This window comes from Ixodes scapularis, unplaced genomic scaffold (assembly GCF_016920785.2).
Source record: "Ixodes scapularis isolate PalLabHiFi unplaced genomic scaffold, ASM1692078v2 PGA_scaffold1__304_contigs__length_218370807, whole genome shotgun sequence".
Lineage (NCBI taxonomy): Eukaryota > Metazoa > Arthropoda > Arachnida > Ixodida > Ixodidae > Ixodes > Ixodes scapularis.
Window position 1 is genome coordinate 35,515,948 of NW_024609846.1, and position 21,324 is coordinate 35,537,271.

General features: G+C 41.8%; 1 pseudogene; it reads right to left on the bottom strand.

Annotated features, from left to right (window-relative positions):
• Positions 1–892: 892 nt before the first annotated feature.
• On the bottom strand, positions 893–17,834 carry LOC120844654 (annotated as a pseudogene).
• Between the last annotated feature and the right edge of the window lie 3,490 nt (positions 17,835–21,324).

The window sequence follows — 21,324 nt, forward strand, 5'->3', positions numbered from 1 at the left end:
GCCCTGAATCTTTGAACTCACCCGGAGTGAAGAAAAACAGGACTATCTTTTCTTTAAATGTTTAATTTAAAATTTATTTTATTTTCCATATTTTTTTAACATATAGCGGATGTTCTTACAGGAATAACCCTGGTTTCACAACGTTTTCCTTCTGGTTTTACAGCGTTCCGTTAGAGAGTGTAATAAATATTCGGACGCAAAATGTATTGCTGCGAAGTCGTATTCTAGCCGTTAATGCAAACTTTTGACTAAGGGACCACTATTAGGATAAGAATGGACGGGAAGTCCATCGGGTGTCTCGCCTTCAGCGCAGGCTTCCTACCTTCGATAACGCCACAGCGTCTAGTGGACCTGGAGTGTTCAGGCAAAATCCACAGCACGGCAGAAACAAGCAAGCGCGTGTTGCAGGCGGGTCCTCCGGAAGACACTTCCTGCCGTTCTCAGGCTGGCAGTGGCTATAGAACTTGCATCTCGAAGAAAATATCCGCAACCTTGTGATACGCGCCTCGACGCTGCTCAGAAATGAAACTCACTTCATAGCATAGAGTTACGTCTACTATGGTGCTTAAAGTTCCTACAGCATCCTCAAATGTGCTCCCTCGATTGCCGATTGATGACATCTTAAACCGTCATGCTGTTTTTGTCTTGATGCATTAACAGCAGCGCAGGTGGATGTGCCAGACGCCTGTTCCTCTGCAAGTCACTCTGCAGCTTTACTGTTCACGAAAGCTTCGTCAGCCAGGGGTGGACACGCCGCGAATACAGGAACACTCGTGTTCGATCGTGAGTTTTGCCGGAACCTCTACGACTAGAGCGACAAGATTGCAGCATCCGACGGATGCTTGGGTCGAATAGGACACTAAACAGACCTATGGAAGACGGGTTCCAGGTACCGTAATTCTACGACTGATCAGAAATTTTCCAAGAATCCGCAAGACAAAGAGAGGTAAACTTCGGGGAATTTTCACCACATAAACAGCCTTTCGTTTACGTATTCTTTTATATATCTTAAGTACGATTTTACTAAGATAGTGCGCATACACAATTCTTTTCTTGTAGAGTCTTGGCTCTGGTGTATATTGAAATAAAGTTGTCCACAAAATAAGAAACCTTCGTGAAAGTAAAGGATCGTCGTCAAGACCACATGATGATGGTCCTCCGGACACGATGCCTTGTAGAAGCCAGATGCTTCCAGACAGCTGCACCATTGGACCGCCACTGTCACCCTGAAGAAAAATAGAATTACGTTTATGGAAAGTGCAATCATTTGTTTCGCTTACGCTACTTTAAGGTTTCCTGCATTCAAAATAAAAGTGGACATAGCCCTCATCTGAAAAAAATACCGCCAAATAAATTTGCAGATCCTATGCTTAATATGAATGAGAAATAGGAATTCTAATGCAGTCGTTACTCGGTTCATTTCGTGGTGCCATTCAGCTACCGAGCTCAAAGTCAGCAGAATTGAGATTTGAAAGTTTCTCAGTTCGAGTTTTCATAGACTAAGCCAGCGTACTTTGCTTTCATTAAAGTTTTGAATTCTAAGTAATCACAAAACGGGAAGATCAGAAACTAAAAAAAAAATTCTAAAATCGTTATAGTAAAGAACTAAACACTTACAAAATATATATAAAAAAATATTATTATGATTCATGCGGTATGAAGTGGACTTGGAAATTTATGTTTAGGAATCTCTCCTTTCTAAGAGGCTATATTGAATCTTAATAAGGCTGTTTGTTGGTATGTTTCACTGTAGATCGTTTTGTGTTTAGGAGAAACAAACTTCCATAAAACGACGTCTATACCTCTAGGGGGCACCCTTTAACCCTTCTTAATTACGATAAAAAGATGGGCTACTGTAGATGGGTAGGTATAACAATGCAGAATAAACATGGACCTATAAATAGAGACAAAATGAACTCACAACTGAAGGTTCATTAAAAATAATATACCATTAGTACCGCCTATCTGGATGTTCCCTTTCTGTCATGGGAAGTGACGGCGTACTCATACATGTGCTCTCCTCTTGCAGTTTGATGCAAAATACCTCGTAAATTTCTTGAGCTGTTCTATCTGCGTAAGTCCCGAGAAAGGTTGTTATCTCTAATTCCGGGTCGCATGGGTGAACTTATCGGAATGCTCTACCAGAGTACACTACGGTGACTATTTTGTTGACCAGGCATGTTCTCATGCCCTCTTGTTTATAGTCCTCACCGTTTAAACGAGAGCGGAAGACAACATGCGTGGTCTAGAAAACAGTCGTCGTCGGGCAATCCGGTAGTGCGCTGAGATAGGTGCCCAGGCGACCTGGAATTGGAAAGAACAGCATATTTCGGGAGTTACACAGAGCAAACAACCCGATATATTTACGAGGCATTTTGCTTCATGAAGCAAGTGTATCTTCGCGCCGTCGCAATAGCTGACATACAGTGTTTTTTCTCTTGAGCGAGCACCCAGATAGTCAGTACTAATAATATCCTGCTATCAATAATATTTCCGTTGTTAGTGCGCTTAATCTTTCTACCTCATGGTTTCTGTTTATTCGGTGCTTTTCTTTTAAACGCATTTTAGTACTTAACATTACTATGAGCTCATCAAAATATACTGTATATTTCTAATTTTATAATATGTACACTAATATTCGTACTAAATATATTGAAGTCTTCTGAAATAAAATCTTTCGCCTATTAATTGAGTATTATCTTACGCCGTTAATTTTACAAACCAATTCTTTGCAAAAGTGTTTTATGAAAAAAAATTAAGTTAAATTGAAAGTACAATCTGCTTAACGGTTTTTGATTAATTACTACCTTCGAAGAAAAATTTTGACGTTCATGACTACACTGTCACTGACATACGCCGAGTAGGGTCTTTCTAATAACTGCAATATCTGTAAGTTCCAGGAACGATAGCTTACTTTGCAAGATGATCCAAAGTCGTGACCAGAGCAAATAACACTTTCAGGAATCTGACCTTTGTAAACTTGGTTGCACGTTTTGTTTGATAGGATTTTCGTGCGGAATTGTTTCAAATACGGGGACAGCTCTCGTCCTTGATCTGCATTATTATAATGCACCGAAATCAACAAACACATAAAATAGCTTAAATGTATATTTTCTAGTTACCAACAAGCTTTCTTTAAGGATCATGAAAAACTTCCACATTAAAGATGTGTGGATGTTAATGTTATCCCGCTTTATCTCAGAAGCGTTTAGAACTTGCGTGAAAGTGAAACCTTACTGGCTGGAAGAAAAAGAAAAGAGTGGATTATTTTGGTTATTTTGTTAAACGCCCACATAAAACAGAAGCACATGTGTGAAAATCAATAATGCACAACAGCCACTAATATAGGCTAGGCACGAATAAACTTGCTGAAAATAAACACAGCCGAAGATCAAGAATATAATATATCTAAAACAAAATCTGTGATCAAACTTTCGGGGTAATTTATCTTATCGTTTTTCGTCACATTTGTATTTAATTCCTGGCATGTCCTGCTACAGTTACCATGTGTGTGCTATAAAATGTAGTGCACCAAAATGCTTTGGCTAGAAAAGAAACAGATAAATTCGATGCCATTATTTTTGTAAAGAGGTATTTCATAAACTAGAGTAAAGCAATTTTGTTAGCGAAAATCTAAATTTGATAAAGCGACACAAACAACAATACGGAAATAACCAACAAAAAACAGTCACGTAAAAAAAATTTGCTTTTTTAGTTGTGGTAGTGCAGAAGTACTTAAAATGTCACGAACTATTTAGTCATAGATTGTAAAAGCTTGGTTTGCTGGGCAAGTTGGTAGTGGACATTCATGTTAAAAATAGCGCAAAAGAGACGGGACAAAAAGATGAAGAAGCACACAGGACAAACGCTAACTGGCAACTAAACTTTATTGAAAGCTTCCAACTTTGCTATCGCCATGCACGCGCTTAGTCTCGTTCAACGAAAACAGGGCGTACCGCCAAATCCGCACATTCATACCGCCCACCGCCTGTTCCAAAAAGTCAGCAAAACAGCTACATCACCCCACCGCACAATCCGAACGAGAACAGAATAGAAAAAACGCCGCGTTAATATTGTCAAGTAAGATATTGTTAATGAAACTGTACTCTTTCGGCTGCATATACACCGATGCGACGCTTATGCTAACGTCTTTGTCACAATCATGTATTTTTGCTGCCTCCAGCAACTCTCGTTCCCTCCTTCCTTTGTTTCGTCCCTCCACCTGCGCACCGTCCAGCGTATGGGAACAACCACACGTTTCACAAGTTTTACAAAAAAGGCCCTTTTAGCCTTTGACTCAGCCCACTCTAAATTGATAAAGAGGGGCATCGCATCGCTCTGCCTCCGGTCGGCTCTGTTGAAGTCCTGTCCGCATGTAGTTAGTGAGAGTTTTGACCTCCAGACACTTCGCTTGGAACACTCCGGGTTTCCCTCGGTTTTAATACAGGGAGTTGCGGAATCCCTTCTTAAGAAGTTAAAATGCTCATCCGTAGTACCTAAAGGGAAACCGAAGAATTTTGTAGTGCTACCTTACATTCATAAGGTGTCGCACAATCTGAAAAGGATAGCATCAAAGTTCGACGTGGACGTTGTCTTCACTGTTCCGTGCAGATTGTCGAAATAGTGCGCTATGGTGAGCGGGCCGAAAGGGAAGAAACCTGTTTGTAGCAAGAAACACGTGACAAAGTTTGTGCCTTGTGCCACTGAGTTGGTTTACAGGATTCCGTTAACGTGTGGTCGTGTTTACATAGGGCAGACGGGACGTTGCTTAAATGATCGACTTCGAGAGCATGCGGCTTCTCTTGGCAACAATTACGGTTCCCACTTACCGGGGCATTGTAAAACTTGTGGTTGTTCCCCCACGCTGGACGGTGCGCAGGTGGAGGGACGAAACAAGGGAAGGAGGGAATAAGTGTTGCTGGAGGCGGCAAAAATACATGATTGTGACAAAGACGTTTGCATAAGCGTCATATCGGTGTATATGCAGCCGAAAGAGTACAGTTTCATTAACAATATCTTACTTGACAATATTAACGCGGCGTTTTTTCTATTCTTTTCTCTTTCGGATTGTGCGGCGGGGCGATGTAGCTGTTTTGCTGACTTTTTGGAACAGGCAGTGGGCGGTATGATTGTGCGGTTTTGGCGGTACGCCCTGTTTCTGTTGAACGAGACTAAGCGCGTGCATGGCGATAGCAAAGTTGGAAGCTTTCAATAAAGTTTAGTTGCCAGTTAGCGTTTGTCCTGTGTGCTTCTTCGTCCTTTTGTCCCGTCTCTTTTGCGCTATTTTTAATATGAAAGTCATAGATTGCCCTCCTTAATTTTGCAGAAAAGCAACTAAGCAGGACTTCTACAGTTCCGTACATTTAAATACTGGCTTAATAATATTCAAAGCTAGAAGACAGTGAAGATAAAACTACAGGTAAGACTACAGGAGCATATTTTATGTATAATTATCTTTGCGTATTTAAACGTACTCTAATTTTAAAAAAATAAAGAGGTTAGGTTGGACTTATTTTTTGGTGCTTAGAATAACTAAGCACCTTTTCTTGGCTCTACTTGTTTGGAGAGATGATTGACATGTGAAATGTTGCTTGTAAAATTTTATCTCCATTCCGTAATAATATTCGAATCGACAATATTTTTTTTTTATTTCAGAGATAAATATTTTAGATAGAGCGATTATTGTTCCCAAAACTACTCCAAGGTTGACTTTTCTAGATTGGTTTGGAACGATCCGAACATAGCTACCGGCGTCTGCGGACTGCTCAACCCGCGCATGTCGTCGAGCTCTTCCATTCTTATGAGTGCGAGTCGTTGGGCGTTCACCGAGATGTTTAGGTGTTAACAAGCAACTGCCTTAAGTACGCGCATTCGGAAGCGCTGTGCGGGTTTTTGTTTTCATAGCGGGACTCACCTAAGCCTAGCGTCCCACGTCAAATATGTTGAATGATCTCTCTTGATGTGTTCGTTTGCGCTCAGTGATGCTGAATAAAGATGTTGGTTTCCGCTGCTCTGTGCGTTGTAAAACCCCCGCGACAGCAACCATGCATGGTGAAATTACCGAGAAGATAAACAGGCAAGAATGTGCGATCCCTTTGGCTGGAGGCAGTAGGCCGTTGGGCTCGCATCAAGTTTTTCTAGGTTTGTTCCCGTCATTTCGCTTTGAAATGAAAGTAGCTCCTACGTTTTGCGCTGCACCTGGCATGCCAAAGCGAATATATGTGTTTCGGTCGCGTTCTTATCGTGCGACATGACGCTCACCCACCTTGCTCCCATATTCCATACCAAAGGAATAACAACAAGGGAGAAAAGCTGGAAGGACTGCATATGTATTTTGTTGATATTTTGTGTCCTCTCGGTCGCTTTATACCGCGCATTGAGAGACTCTGGCAGACGCTTGTATTGAACCGTGGTTCGTGCATGATGAAACGCTAGAACGTTGCTTTTATCATCGCGTTTTGCGAGCGTTGTAGACGTTTTTAGACGGGGGCGAAATAGTAAACGGAGAAAGGCGGAAACGGACGCCGACGGGCGGATTTCATTTCCCCGCCTAGGCATCACAGGGGGCAATAGACGGCGGTGGAATAGCACACGATGCCGGAGGCTGCTGCGCCTGTGCTTGAAGGGCGCACCGGATTACGCGAAGGGGGGACACCAGGCTTGCGAGCATGTTCGTCCGAGAAGCCAAGCTAATCCAGTAGTAATGGAAGGGGGCCACTGAACTGTGGGCTGTGCTTAGAGCTGCCCATGACCTCCACCAAACTTTAGTCTAATAACGTAAATATTTAAAAAAAAAAGTTTTTTGTAGACGATTAAATTATTAAAAAACAAACAATATTTAGATCCACCTAAACCTTTATGAAAAAAAAAAGAAAACAAATGTTTCTCCTTTTATGTTAATTTTACATTAAACCCGACGTCAACACGGAACTTCGTACTTTTCGGTACTTACTCTGAAATCGTCCCCAACCAGTAACATATGTTTCAGAATTCACAACAATCTCCACCATCTTTTGAGGCAGACACACTGGCAATATAGTTTCGGTGAACTTGACTTTTTCTCGCAGAGTGAGCACTGCGATGTCATTCTGAAAGTAAGAGCGACTACCGGTGACACAGAGTTCTAAAGATATGCAATTAGACCTGGGACGCTTCTTCAACGTAAATTTTAACATTGAGTTCTGGGGAGGAGGTAGCTTGTCATATTGTTTCTTCAACTTTTTTTTTTTCTCCAAGTTCCCTTACCGCTATAATAGAAAATAAACGTACTAATAATAATATATGAAAAGGCTTGCAAGTTTGAAAAATTTTAGCCCTAAATACACACTCTTCTTTTTGACGTTGAGCCTAACATAAGCACTTGAAACGCCATGCTGAATATTACAGGGGATATTGTATTATGCTAAACATATGTCTCGAGGAAGCGGTTGACCGGAATCTAGCGATTGGGTCTCTCAAGTGCTTTGCGGAGAAGTAAACGCATCGGACTTTTTAGGGTTGTTAAAAACTCAAAACATCTATGGTGAGTCATACGTTTCTAATCACAGTCTGTATTTTAGCTCATAACTAGTAATGCAATACTATCGATAGTACTATCAATAGTATTGATAGTCGTCAGAAATCTGACTGTCGATAGCACTATCGATAGTCGACTATCGAAAAAAAATCGATAGTACTATCGATTGTCGACTATCGAAAAACTATCGGAAAATTATCGATAGTCGACTATCGTAAACCTATCGATGGTACTGTCGACGATTTGCTATCGATAGTTTTGCAACACTAGTAGCTTGCGTCGCTCCCTCTTTCTATCGCTTTATTTTTTTCAAATGGGACACCAGCTAGCCCAGGCAGTTACCGTGCCATCATTGGTTCAGCTTTTAGTGATGGCGAAGACGGGAGTTTGGGCGAGGAGTGGAGAAAGGGAGGCGAGTGGCGGTGCGGCAACTGTGTTCGCTCTATAGTTCGTTGCAACTGAAGAAGGTAGGGCGAGGGTAAGACGGGACGGGGGAGAGGAAGCAGAAAAAACGCTGAAGAGATGGGAAAACCTCTTCTCTTTAGTGTTCCGTCGGCTTCCTCCTCCCCGGCCCGTCTTACCCTCCCCTCACCTTCTTGAATTGTGACGGATTATAGTGGTGCAAAACTAACAATAGCACTATCAATAGTATCGATAGTCGTCAGAAACCTAACTATTGATACTAAAAAAACTATCGATAGTCAGAGAAAGTATAGTAAGGGTGCAGGCGAGGTGGTGAATGTTAACCAAGTTCAATAACCTGAGACTGGGGCAGATGTGAACAAATAAGTCGAAGGTACAGAAAAGGACAAGACGACGTCTCAAGCTCAGCTACCAGGTTTATTTAGTCCGCCTCCTTATATAGCCCACCATCAACCACCACCAACACAAAGGGGCAGCCTCTAGAGAGGGCGTGGAAGCACGCACACTACACACATTGTCAACTTTTAGAGCGCAGCTCTTAGGCGCCCGTTTCCGGCTTGAGCGGCGTCGGCGTAACCGCGCGGTGCATTATGGGAAATGTCCTATAATGCACCGCCCGAGCCCCCCGGGTTCACGTCACCCCCCCCCCCCTCCCCGAGGTCATGTGCCCCCCTCCCCCCTGAGGTCACGTGCCCCCCCCCCCCCCCCCGAGGTCACGTGACCGCCCCCCCCCCCCCCGGAGGAGATTCAAGAATGAGAGGAAGAGGAGGATAAGGAGGTGAGGAGGTGGGAGGAGGCGCTTACCCTCCCCTCAGTACCCTTCCATCATTCTCCTCAAGAGCTGCGCCCAATTCGGCGTTACACGGAGTTGTAAACGGCTTTTACTTTCTTTTCTTCTAACCCTGCAGTTTTTGAGCGGGACGGCCTTGGGTCTCCGGCCTGGCTTCATGGAAGCGAACCTGTCTGGAATAAAGGATCCTACCGACCTGGATGGCATCTCTCCTTTCATCGACGTTTCCTGTACCACAAACGAAGACAAGCGCCAGGCAACCGAGGCAATCAACTTTTTCGTTATCAACCAGCTTCACCTCGGTCATTCCGGAACAGCCACATCAACACCCGCATCATCGCATTGGCCCAGGAGGCCGGCCTCGTCACCGTGGATCGTCAGAGCGCATGGAAGCACGCACACGATGCACATCGTCAACTTTTTTCTTCTAACCCTGCAGGTTAGTAGCCATGACGGTTCTTATTGTTTTAATTCTAGTGACGTCTGTCTAATAGTGCTTCCATGCCCTGAAGCTTTGGTGAATTCGTTCAATGTTGTTGTTGCTGCTTGGAGGTAATGTCGAGAGTAACCCCGGACCAACTAGTATTGAACTACCTAAGCAGCTTGATGAAATGATGCGGGTGTTGCAGGATACAAATGCGCGAACTCAGAGGGTTGAGGAAGGGCAAAGTAGTATACTGAGCTTTATTAACGAACTACAACAAACCCACAACAGCCACAAGTCACGGTGAAAAATATCAGTCGAAGGGTTTCTGCTACTGAATTGAAGTCACCTTCAATCGATGTATTACACCGCCAGTTGGCTGGTGCCAGCCAATCTGTTCAGCGCATTCAAAACGAAAATCATGCTTTGCGCAGTAGATTAGACGAGATCTAGACCAGTCACGCCGGGATAATCTTGTATTTCATGGTGTAGACGATTGCCTTGGTGAATCCTGGGCCCAGGCGGAAGCGGAGGTGGTTTGTTTACTTTCAGATTGAGCTTCCAGTATTATGTCGCGTGAACAAATCATGCGTGCTCATCGCTTGGGGCCTTTTATAATGGGAAGGCGTCGTCCTATTTCAGTGAAATTTCAAACCTTTAAAACTAGAGAAAGTGTCCTGCAAACCAAGTTAAAATTAAAAAGCAGCCCTATTTCTGTTTCAGAAGATTTTAGCTTTTCAACTCGTTTAGCTCGGTGCAAACTACTGGAGTATGGACAGAGCCAGGAAAACCAGTTTAAGCTAAGTTAAAAGAAACGTTTTGTTCATAATCAGTGTTATGCCTACAATGAAATCGAAGGCTGTATTTATAAAGTAGTCATGCCTCGTTGCGAGGTTTCTTCTGTGGCACCACTATCTGGTTTGCAAACAGCGTCTACTTCTATGTAACCTTAACAATCAGCATCAGGCAGAAAAGTGGTTTGGCACTTTTTTAAGCGTTTCCGTTTTATTTACTAACATTCACACTCTAATCCGTAAACGAGATGAATTGTGCTCAGTTGCTGACTCATGCGACGCCGACGTCATTGCTCTCACAGAGATATGGCTTTCTAGCAGTTGTCTGGTAGCGAGCTGTTTCATTGTAATAAAACGTTTCAATAAATTTCGCTGCGATAGACATGAGAGAAGTGGCGGTGGTGTTTTGTTGCCGGTTGCTGATTCATTAGTTTCCTACCCTGTCATTGTAGCTTGTGAACTAGAGCTTTTTGGGGTTTGCGTTTCCTTTAAACATAAAAAAACGATAATGGGTGTATGTTATCGACCACCCACTAGCAGTTGTTAATTTATGAATTTGTTATATAATTGCCTTAACTAAATCACCGTCCAAAATCCAGGAAAGCCAATCATATTAATGGGTGATTTCAATTACCCCAACATTATCTGGTCTAATGTATGTCCTGTTTGAACCCGTTCTCATCTGAAGCTAACGAGTTTATTAAACTCTGTTCTAATTTTAACCTTTCTCAACTCGTCTCAGAGCCCACTAGGGTTACAAACCGTTCATCAAACATACTCGCTCTCGTATCAACAACGCATCCAAGCGTCATATCATCACTAACACACTTTCCACGTCTCAGTGACCATTCAGTTCTTCACTTTTCCTTAAATATTTCATTCGTTGCGCCTAAAATCTAAATAAAATTCATTCGTGACTACAGCAGAGCTGATTTTACGTCAATTAACTTGTACCTGTCTGAGTTTCTTAGTGATTACTTACCTGAATTCTCAGAGCGCTCCGTTGAGTCTAATTCGATGCTCTTTAAAAATGTTGTAATATTAATTGAAAAGACATACCATCAAGGAAGATTCGTTGCAACACTAACTCGCCTTGGTTTAACTCTAATCTCAGGTGCCTGCGAAATAGTAAAAAAAAGACTGTTTCGCGCTGCCAAACGATCATCCGCTGATGCATGATGGGCTGCGTGCAAAACTGCAGATCAAGAATATACATCAGCTCTTATGGAAGCGTAATCAAAATTTTTTAATCATACACTAAATATCATATTAGCAACTAATCCTAAACAATTTTGGAATGTAGTTAATCCCAAGTGTCAGTCCACATTGTTCTTCAATCATCTGACGGTATAGACATATCAGTAACTAAAAATGCAAGTGCATTAAATGATGTTTTTAGTTTGTCATTTACAACCTCTGATGTTAACCAAGTACCGGTATTGTCATTTTCTGATTTTTTGCCTACGGACCCAGTGGCAGTTGACGCGGTTGGTATTGCTGGCATTATTACTAATATGAAGCTTTCGTCCTGCGCCGGAATCGATGGGATTACAGCAAGTTCTTACAAATTGCAATATTTATTGTTCAATATTTCTTTCAAAACTTTATATGCAGTCTCTTAACCATGGCGTAGTCCCGAGCGATTGGTTGGTTGGGAAGGTTAAATAAACCTTTACATAAATCTGGCGAAAGACAAAACCCATCCAATTATCAACTGATTTCTTTAACAAGTGTGCCGTGTAAAATATTTGAACACGTCATTTACTCACAGTTGATAAATTATCTTAAAACTAATGACTTCTTCACAAGTTCACAAGATGGCTTTCAAAAAATTTTTTTGTGTGAGACGCAACTACTATCCTCCACGCATGATCTCCATAATTCTCTTGATAATCATAATAAAACCGATTGTGTTTTTTTAGATTTCTAAAAGCCTTCGACAAAGTTTGCCACAAACTCCTTCATAAACTACAATCACTTGACATTGACTCCTGTATATTAAATTGGATTCATGGCTTTTAACTAACCGCCTACAATTCGTTACAGCTAATAATACAAATTCGTGTACTGTTCCAGTAACCTTGGGCGTCCCACAGGGATAAGTGCTTGGTCCGCTCCTCTTTCTTATTTACATTAATGATTTGGTGCAGAACTTTTCGTCCTCTATTTACCTCTTTGCTGACGATTGCGTAATCTACCGGAAAATAACTTATATATCTGACTCTATTCTGCAATCTGACCTTAATCGTATATCACTAATGGAACTTAACGATAACAAAGGCAAATCGATGAGAGTGTCAGGTGCTCAATCGGTGTGTTATACTTATCATCAAAACAGTAATCCGCTCGCTTCAGTGTCTGTTTACAAATATTGTCACGGGTGGTGAGTCGTGACCAATAAACAAGAAATAAACAGAAATAAATAAACGTTTAATGTGGCGAACTTGTGCCAAAAATAAAGAAGGAAACAGAAGAAAGCAGAGCGTCGCGGGCGTCGAAGTCGGCGTGTCAGCAGAATCGAGCGCTAGGGCGAGACTGACTCGACAAGGTCGCGGGCGGCCTCTTATCTAGAGTGCGCCGCTATCTCGAAGATTCGGCGAAAGCGGTTCGAGCGTCGCGTGATCGGGGCGAGAATGAACACGCACTTTCTAGAAAACAAAAGCAGGGATAAATGATAGAAGTTACGTGCGGTACATGAATAAACGGGAACTTTCTGGAGGACCGTGGCCGAGCGTTGCTTTCTCAGCCTTGCGCGCGGCAATATCTTGGTGTTCATATAACTTGTAACCTTTCTTGGAAGATTCATACTGAATGCGTAATTAACAGTGCTACCCGTATGTTAGGATACTTAAAAAAAAGATTTTTTTCCTCGCTCCGTCTTTATTAGAATTAACTATGTAAAAAACTAATCCGTCCAAAATTGGAATATGCTGCTACTGTGTGGGACCCCGCTCACTCGTCACTGATTGCTCATGTTGAATCCGTTGAAAACCGCTCAGCTTGTTTTATATTGACAAACTATCATCGCACTGCCAGCGTTACTACCATAAAAAATACTTTAGGTGTGCCGTTACTAAGTCACCGCCAAAAAATCTCTCGTTTGGGTCTTCTTCATAAAATATTTCATCATATTGTTACCCTTCGTCATAAACTAATTACTCCGCCACTCTACATATCTGCTCGCATTGATAATAGCCATAAGGTTGGTATTCCAAATTTTAAAACTTCATTATTTCAATATTATTTTATGTTACAAACATCTCAAGACTGGAACCGCCTTCCCGCCTCGATTGCTAACTTTACTGATGTTGTTTTGTTTAAAAATGCTATTACTAATATGTGCACTTTATAGTTAATATTTTACAGCTCTTCAATGTACTTACCTTGAGGGTATTTGAAATAAATGAAATAAATAAACCAGTTCAAACGCCAAACCCTCCAATCAGCCACTACCTACACAAAAGGGCAACCCCTAAACAGTCCAAACGCCAAAGCCTCTAATACACAAAGCAGTACTATGGACGGCCTTCATACCGATTCACAAAGATAACTCTACAATCTCACCCAAAATTTAACAAAAGAATCACTACCTATTTCATTAGAAAACAAAAACAATGTTTTCTTTACACACACACACAAAAAAAGCTTTATGCCAGCGATGAAGGGATGACACACACTGCATCTAAAACGGGGCAAAGATACACACATAAAGAAATAGAAAAAAGTTATATTAGAAAAAAAAAACTTTTGAAATTTTTACTCAACTGTAACAAAGCCTGACTTATGTAATTGCCTAGAGATTTTACCCCCACAGTCTCCCTTACTAGTCTTTTTGCATCATTCCTCTCCTTGTGGATGATTTCTGTCTCCGACCAAATCGCAATGCAGTCGTTACATTCGTGTACATGTTTTGGGATTTCTGAGTTCGGTGCATTGTTCTTCACGTTTTTTTTTTTGTTTTTTTTTTGTGTTTACTTAAGCTGTCGTTGATACATCGTGATGTCTGCCCTAAATATTTAAACCCGAATTCCAGTGGTATCTCATACCACTCTCGCAATTTACGTATTTTTCTCGATGGTTCTTCTCACAGTTATTCGCACCTTTTTGAGATGGCGTCAATCTACTGAGTTTAAAATCCGAGCTAAAGACCGTGTCTACTGATTGGAGGGTTTGGCGTTTGGACTGGCTAAAGGTCGCCCCTTTGTGTTGGTGGTGGCTGATTGTGGGCTATAAAAGGAGACGTACTAAATAAACCTGGTAGCTGAGTTTGAGACGTCATCCGGTCCTTTTCTGTTCCTTCAACTTATTTGTTCACTTCTGCCCCAGTCTCAGGTTATTCAACATGGTTATCGATAGTCGACTATCGAAAAACTATCGATAGTACTATCGATAGTTCTGAGACACTATATCGATAGTTTTAGAAAAACTATCAATAGTATTGATAGTCAATTCATCGATAATTTTGCATCACTACTCATAACGCGTTTATTAAAAAAATGACTTTCCAAGACACACGCATTTTTGGTCCTACGCTGGCGCGTAGGTGTGGCGTAGGTGTGGGTTTATATTTGAAAGGGGAAATTGCATCCCCTATGTGACAAGAATTTAAAGGTGTTCGAGCTTTCCGAAATGAGTACCGTGTTGGGCGGCTGGTATAGCGGATGGGCGCATATTTCCTCCACGAGGTAAGACTCCTCTGCAGCGTCTTCCGTGTCCCTCATGTGAGCACCAAGGTGGACACGTATCGTGGCTGGGCTTTTCTTTCTGCACAATAGAGAAGCAGAAACGCTCCTGCGTGAATCAAAGTCGAAACTGCAAAAGGTCTCACTCAGACCTAACAGAGATTCATGAAGGTCATGCGGACAGCAAGTCGTCTGCTTCTTTTGCAGGGGTTGCAGTGACGTCAGAACGATGCCGAGTTCTGATTGGATCTGATTGGAAATATCTTAGACATACCTGAATGCTAAAAGCCTTGAGATGTACTCACTATTTCTTTCAATCAGCCAAGAAGAGCTCGGCGTTCTGGCATCATCGCAACCCCTGTGCAAAAAGCAGACGAACTTGCTCTCCGCACACGTCTTACGGCTGCCATTCCACGTCACAAAGCATAAACTCCTTAAAGCTAACGGCCTCTATGGTATGTAGTGGAATTACGCAAACAGAATATCAATTTAAAAAAGAATGTGACAAAACTCGGATGTTTTGCCATCTATACAGACGGCGTCACATTTATGCACAAACGGAATGACGACGAGGGCTTACGTGTCTGGAGCATTTATCAAATGCCAGGAAATGTTTAACGCGGTGGTAGGTGCCTTTAAAACACCTCTGGTGAGGAAATTTGTACTTCCATCTATTCGGATAACAGGTTCGAAACAATCAAAGGCAAGTATATGTGGTGTAGGGAGTAGTGTACCTCTATGGTGGTTTCTGAGTTCGCGTTCCTAGAGAACTCGAAGACGACCAGTCAGGGCGAACAGTATAAAGATGCCAGCAAATGACGAAGCTAAGAATACAACTAAATGTGAAAATATGCAACGTTTGCAAGTACAAGGGTCAAGTGAAACGTCAGGTTTATAGTTGCGCAGAGCGCTAAGATTTTTTTCATCGTATTCGGAGCTTCGTCGTTTGTTTGGATATTTCCATCATTGGCTACGTTCGCGCTCTTTAGAAAAATTGAAGTGACATGCACCAGGGGAAAGCTTTAAAAAAATTATTTACGACAACTTAGTCAAAATTTCAGTACATAGTGCTCGAACTTCTCTTTGTTAATCTTGTGTTAGATATAATAACGCTGGTTTATTATTTTCTGGATCTAATGCACGTTCAGAAGAAAAAAAGCACGCTCTCGCGCACACGTAGGACATGACAACAGCCTTAAACCAGCCTAAAAAAATATACTAATCTGCTTTTTTTAAAGCACTTAGTGCATTAAACAACAAGATTAAGGAATGGGGGACTCTTGTTATTTTAAAATAATTAAAAATGATAAAAATAACGTCATTCTCAAGTGGCTGAGAAAAGATTCCAAAATGTTTCTTAATTATAAAAAAATAAGATTTTTACCAAACCTAGATCGTTGAATGCTACTTATTCTAAAATGTTTGCATGCCAAATTTGATTAGAATAAAACGGTATTAAGAACAAAGGTTCTCCTGCGATTATTGTGAAGGTGCTCCAAATGTACATGAAAAGAAAAAAAACATGTTCCAAATTCCAATATTACCATAGATGAGTAGCGATACGCTTTCGCGGCGAGACATGTTGCCGGGTTCACCACTTTCTTGGAGACCACCACTGCTCTCGCCCAACCTCTTTGCATTATCAATGCATAACGCGTGTTTAACTGGGGCAAATCAATAGGGGTGACGCGTCGGTACACTTGTGCCGAAGAGTGAGTTAAAAGGCTGGTACGCCTCATGCAATAAGCATTTATGGGAGTTTTCAGACTCATTAAGGTGTAGTAACGTTTCCTTTTGGTTGTAAGATGAAGCGTCCGTGTTTCTAAGTAAGGTTACCATAAAGAGCGTAATATCTTATGTCAACATACATTTTTTTATTGCCATGAAATCTGTGGTTATGCATTCAATATTGAACACAACGTGCTCCTTTTATTATAAAAAATAAGTACCAAATGTAAGGGATGCTTGAGAGCGTACGAAGATATCTTAAAAAGACTTCCCTACCGAAAAACTTAGTATAACCTTTCGCTGTCTGGACTATTTAACTGGAAGTCTACCTGGATTCTCTCTGGATTTCCAGTTTTTAGAAAATGGAAATTTTTAGTTTTTAACAGATTTCCCGTTTCATAATCCAGATAGGGAAAATTATACTGGGTTTTTCGGTAAGGTTATCATTTCGTACTCAATGATTTCAATATAAATAAAGAACGCTGTAATCAATACTCAATTCATGACCAAGGATTTGTCAGGTATTAGAGTTTCGCGTGTGTACGTCGTCCAGTAGAGTTTTATTTGCATAATTAATGTCATGCCTCATGAAACAATATTTGCATGCAAAACGCGTAGATGTAGTATATGGATTCTATACAAAAGAGGCACAATCAGATAGAAAGGTACTCACAACACACAATGTCGGGCGGTTACCACGTGCTTCTCAGATATGAGAACACCCGAACATATAAAGAACGGAAAGAGCGCATTGGTGTATATCCCAGCATGCCAGGGCCAGCTGCCCGGCACGGCTTCGCGTCCACCGTAAATGCGGTCTTCTTCGTCGAGGACTGGTTGAATTCGAGAACGACCACATGGTTCTAGAAAACACGAGGTCTGTGAAACTTCACACGTGCGACAGTAAACTGAAGTAGTCACAGGATTTTGATTCAAAGCTAGGAAATCTCACAATTTTCCCATATTCCATACTGTAATCAGAATTCATCACAATCCGATTTTTATAGACCTTTTTATCGCTTATCAACCGCGCGAAAAATTCCGAGTCACTGAGCTGGGGAAGCTCGCGCATCATCTGATAAACCGCAAAGCAGATCTACACCGCTTGCTTTGAAGGCGTTCCACAGCCCAGCAGACAAAGATGGTAGCGCGCAGAAGGCAATTTTTGCAGAAGTCTACAATTTATTTCGCACTACGTCCAAAAGCCACACCAAAAGTGCATCGTCACGCCGTACGTCGTCTTGATGTGTTTCCTAACAGCGGTTGAACTAACGATGCAAAGTGAGTCCGTCGTGGTCGTGCATGTTTTCTGTGCTCGAAGGGCTTAGCCGGCTGAGGGCGAATTACAAAAACAGCGAGCGCCGTGATGGTGCACTTTTGGCGCTATTTGATTGGCTGCATCAGATTGGTGAGTCGGTTGCCCTTGGACTTGGTGTGAAATGGAGGTTGTAAAATTACCTCCATTCTTATATTTCATATCTTCGGAACGAGGGCATTGCGAAATAATAATACAACACCCCCCCCCCCCCCCCCCAAATAAAAAAAAAAAACTGTTTTCAGTGTTGCCATAGTAGAAATTGAAGATAATTAAGCGGAACGACGATACCTTTAAACATTCGTGCTTCCCTGGCGCAATATTTTAGATTAAAACTCTTTGCATCAAGAAATAGTGAACAGTGTCAATAGAGACGTGTATGAAAGATGATTGAGTCAATCGTAGATTGGAAGTTAACTAGTCGTGGCCATTGTTATTTATTTATTTATGTGTATTGGCAATCGTCCTGTAGAGGAGACTCTACACTTAGAGTTCACGTTTGGTACGTCATCCATATATAGCACGTGTTTCCTAATTCTTTTTTGTGTAAATTTACTATGTTTTTATACTCACGCGTGCTTCGATTGCACTTTGTCTTTTTTATTATTATGCGACGCGTAAGAAAGTCTTTTTTTCATGTGTACATCTACACTCCTCTAACAGCCCCGAAAAGCGAGCACTATAAATAAATAAATGGATAAATGATAAATATAACTTACCTAGTTCCAGTCCAAGTGCTATAAGCAGGTGTTCGAAGAAAAAAATGCAGGACAGAGGTTTTATAATCATAGCCTGAATCTATTCTCAGCACGTGAGCAGTTTATGAACCACAGTGCAGATGTTTTTACTTGGGAACCTCACACGCCTGCGCTTATAGATAAGACTGCCCTGCGAGTTGCGATATGGTGTCCTTTATATGAAGCAATCGCTAGAGCGTCATAAGTCGTTTTATTGTGCGACATTGGGTGTGTCGCTATCAGACAGAAACCGGGTGTTTTATCTGCCCTTCTAGCTTTTATAGCAATATGTGTGAAGGATTAATCCCGCCGATACGTTTATGCACTAAGATCTGTTCATTTTTTGTTGGTGGCACTTCTTTACGGTAAGTGTCATTTTGGGACGTTATTTATTAAAAGATATAGCTGAAGTTGCAAGCTAACCGCCTTTTCACACGGGCCCATTTCGTTGCTGATTGAACAAGTCTGAATTGTCTAACAAACATGAGCTGATAATCTTCTGAAATTGGCGCTTTTTTCCAATAAAAGAACCTAGGACCTTCATTGCTTCTATAGCTGGTGATAAGGTTCTGCGATAAATTTTAACATGCTCACCTCATTCGGTACCAGTGCGACATGCATGTTACAAAAATATTAGGCTAAAGGCAGCATCACTGCCACACAACGACTTCAAACATACTGATGTACCTTAGCAATAATTAAGTTGTGCTTGTTCTCAAATGCGCTAACTGTTTATTTATTCGAAAATATGGTCTTCGAGTACTCAAATTTACTAAACTTTTACAGAAACGTTAGTAACAAAATGACGTAGGCACTGCATGTGCCCATGGCATACACTGGTACTCCTTAGACACTGGCACTGGACTACAATATTTAAAGTATATTTTCCAGAGAAGCGACAAAAGTACAAAAATACATTTAAATATCTTCGTTATTTATTATTACATCAGCTAAAACAAATATAAGGATTCACTTCAGCCTAATAAAAATGAGGCTTTAATGAATCAACTACGTAGGCACGAGAAAAGAATGGTGCGTTGATAGGTACGATGTGAAGCTATAGGATAGCCGATTTTAACATTGACATGAAGTAACCTAGTGCCATAATTCTCGGCCTCGAGTATGCAGATATACGTATGTTTCTACAATGTGAAATAGGCAAAATGTACCTGATCTAGTGTTTCAGTACTTCGATCTATCCTACTTGCGTGGAATCCGAGTTCCTAACCCCAGAGGGCTCCAAAAACGTATGTATGTACACAGACTCTAAGGAGGACGTAGACACGTGCCGGAAGATCAAGTCAAAACCGTTGACCTACAAATCCAGAGGAATCAGAGTAACCATTTCTTGGGTTTTGCGTCATACCTGGATTGAAGGGAACGAGAGAGCGCAGGAGACTGCTCGGAAGCTCATTTCTTGTCCCTACATCCCCACAACAGGCCAAAAAGCAAATCGCGACCACACTCCGCCAGAAATAACCCAAGAGCACTAAGATGACGAGGGATCCTGCGTCGTCTTGTGTAGAAAGACGTTGACCCACTACGAAACGGATACGGTTGGAGAGCTACTCTGCACCTCTGGAAATTCCGAACCGTAACGGCCGCGTCCCCAGCAGTTCGAGCCGAATTTGAGAATCAGGTACTGAAGAACACTGACGAAAAATAACGCAACGATGAACCGGAGCTTAGAAGAAGTGATCAGAAGACTGCCGCCCAAGCTACGTCCAAGTTCCCTTGGTGAGTGAACATGCCAGAGGTGACCTTCGCAAAACCGCCTTCGACGCAAATCTTTATAAAGACGGAAGTTTTCAATATTCCCCCTCCTGACCACATTCCAATTTCTCTCTCTTTCTAATATAAGTAAAACATAGATTAGAAAGAAAGTTGTAAATAAAGACATGTTTAATAATAATAATACAGTATCAGCACATCAGCATTTCATTGCCGGACGATTTGCGCAATGTTGTATGTTCGGTGATTCTTTCCCATTGTGAAGTTAATATGGCATTGGCTACATCGATAGACGGTACACTCCATGATGACGCTTGTTGGAGACTCAGTAGATGAGGCAGTTTGACAACAGAGACAGAGCTATATTTGTATGGCAGCTATTTCTGGGTGACTTTAATCTTGACTTACGGGCTACATGCGTCATCCGATACACCTGTAGTTGTGCACTTCAATCCCAGTTGGCAAGTGCGGAGCATCACCGACAATCCTTTCTTATAAGAACTCTGCAGCTATTGCGTTCACCACCAAACACGCTGACGGCCAGTATTCTGGCAGGGGAGACGAACCCCAAGGAATATAGTAGGGACGATAGACACTCCCTTCGCATTCTCTAAACCGCTCCCTCATCACCTTTCATACTTCACCCTTCTACGCGCGTGTGCCTACTATGCTTTCTTGTTTGTGTGTGTATGTGTGTGCGTGCATTTCCCATTGCACAATTTTTACTGTTAGGTGTATTAGGCCTTTTGGTATGGGCCTTCGACCTTCCTAGTAGACGCCAATTATCCTGGGTTAAATAAGGACATCAAGATTTATGGAGGAAGGAAGCAGGTAATAATACAACAACACGCATATCTGACGTCACACTGCTGCCGTGGCGCTGCTCTTGAAACGGCGCATGTGTAGACGTATCACTTGATGCGAGTCTGGTGTCTGCGGACGCGCATAGCCCACACGTGGTGTGGGTAAATGCGGACTCGTTTGTCGGCACTGTGTTGGTCTACACAGTACCTCCGAAGAAAAACCCTAAATCGTGCGCGAAAGTATCACAATTCATTCTAAAAATGTATTATTATTTTTTTCCCGAAACCTCCGTGACAACACTCTGAGTGTGACCACAATTTGTGGTTGGGCGCAATGGCCGCATCTGAGCCAATTACGAGGAAAACAAACGACCACATAAA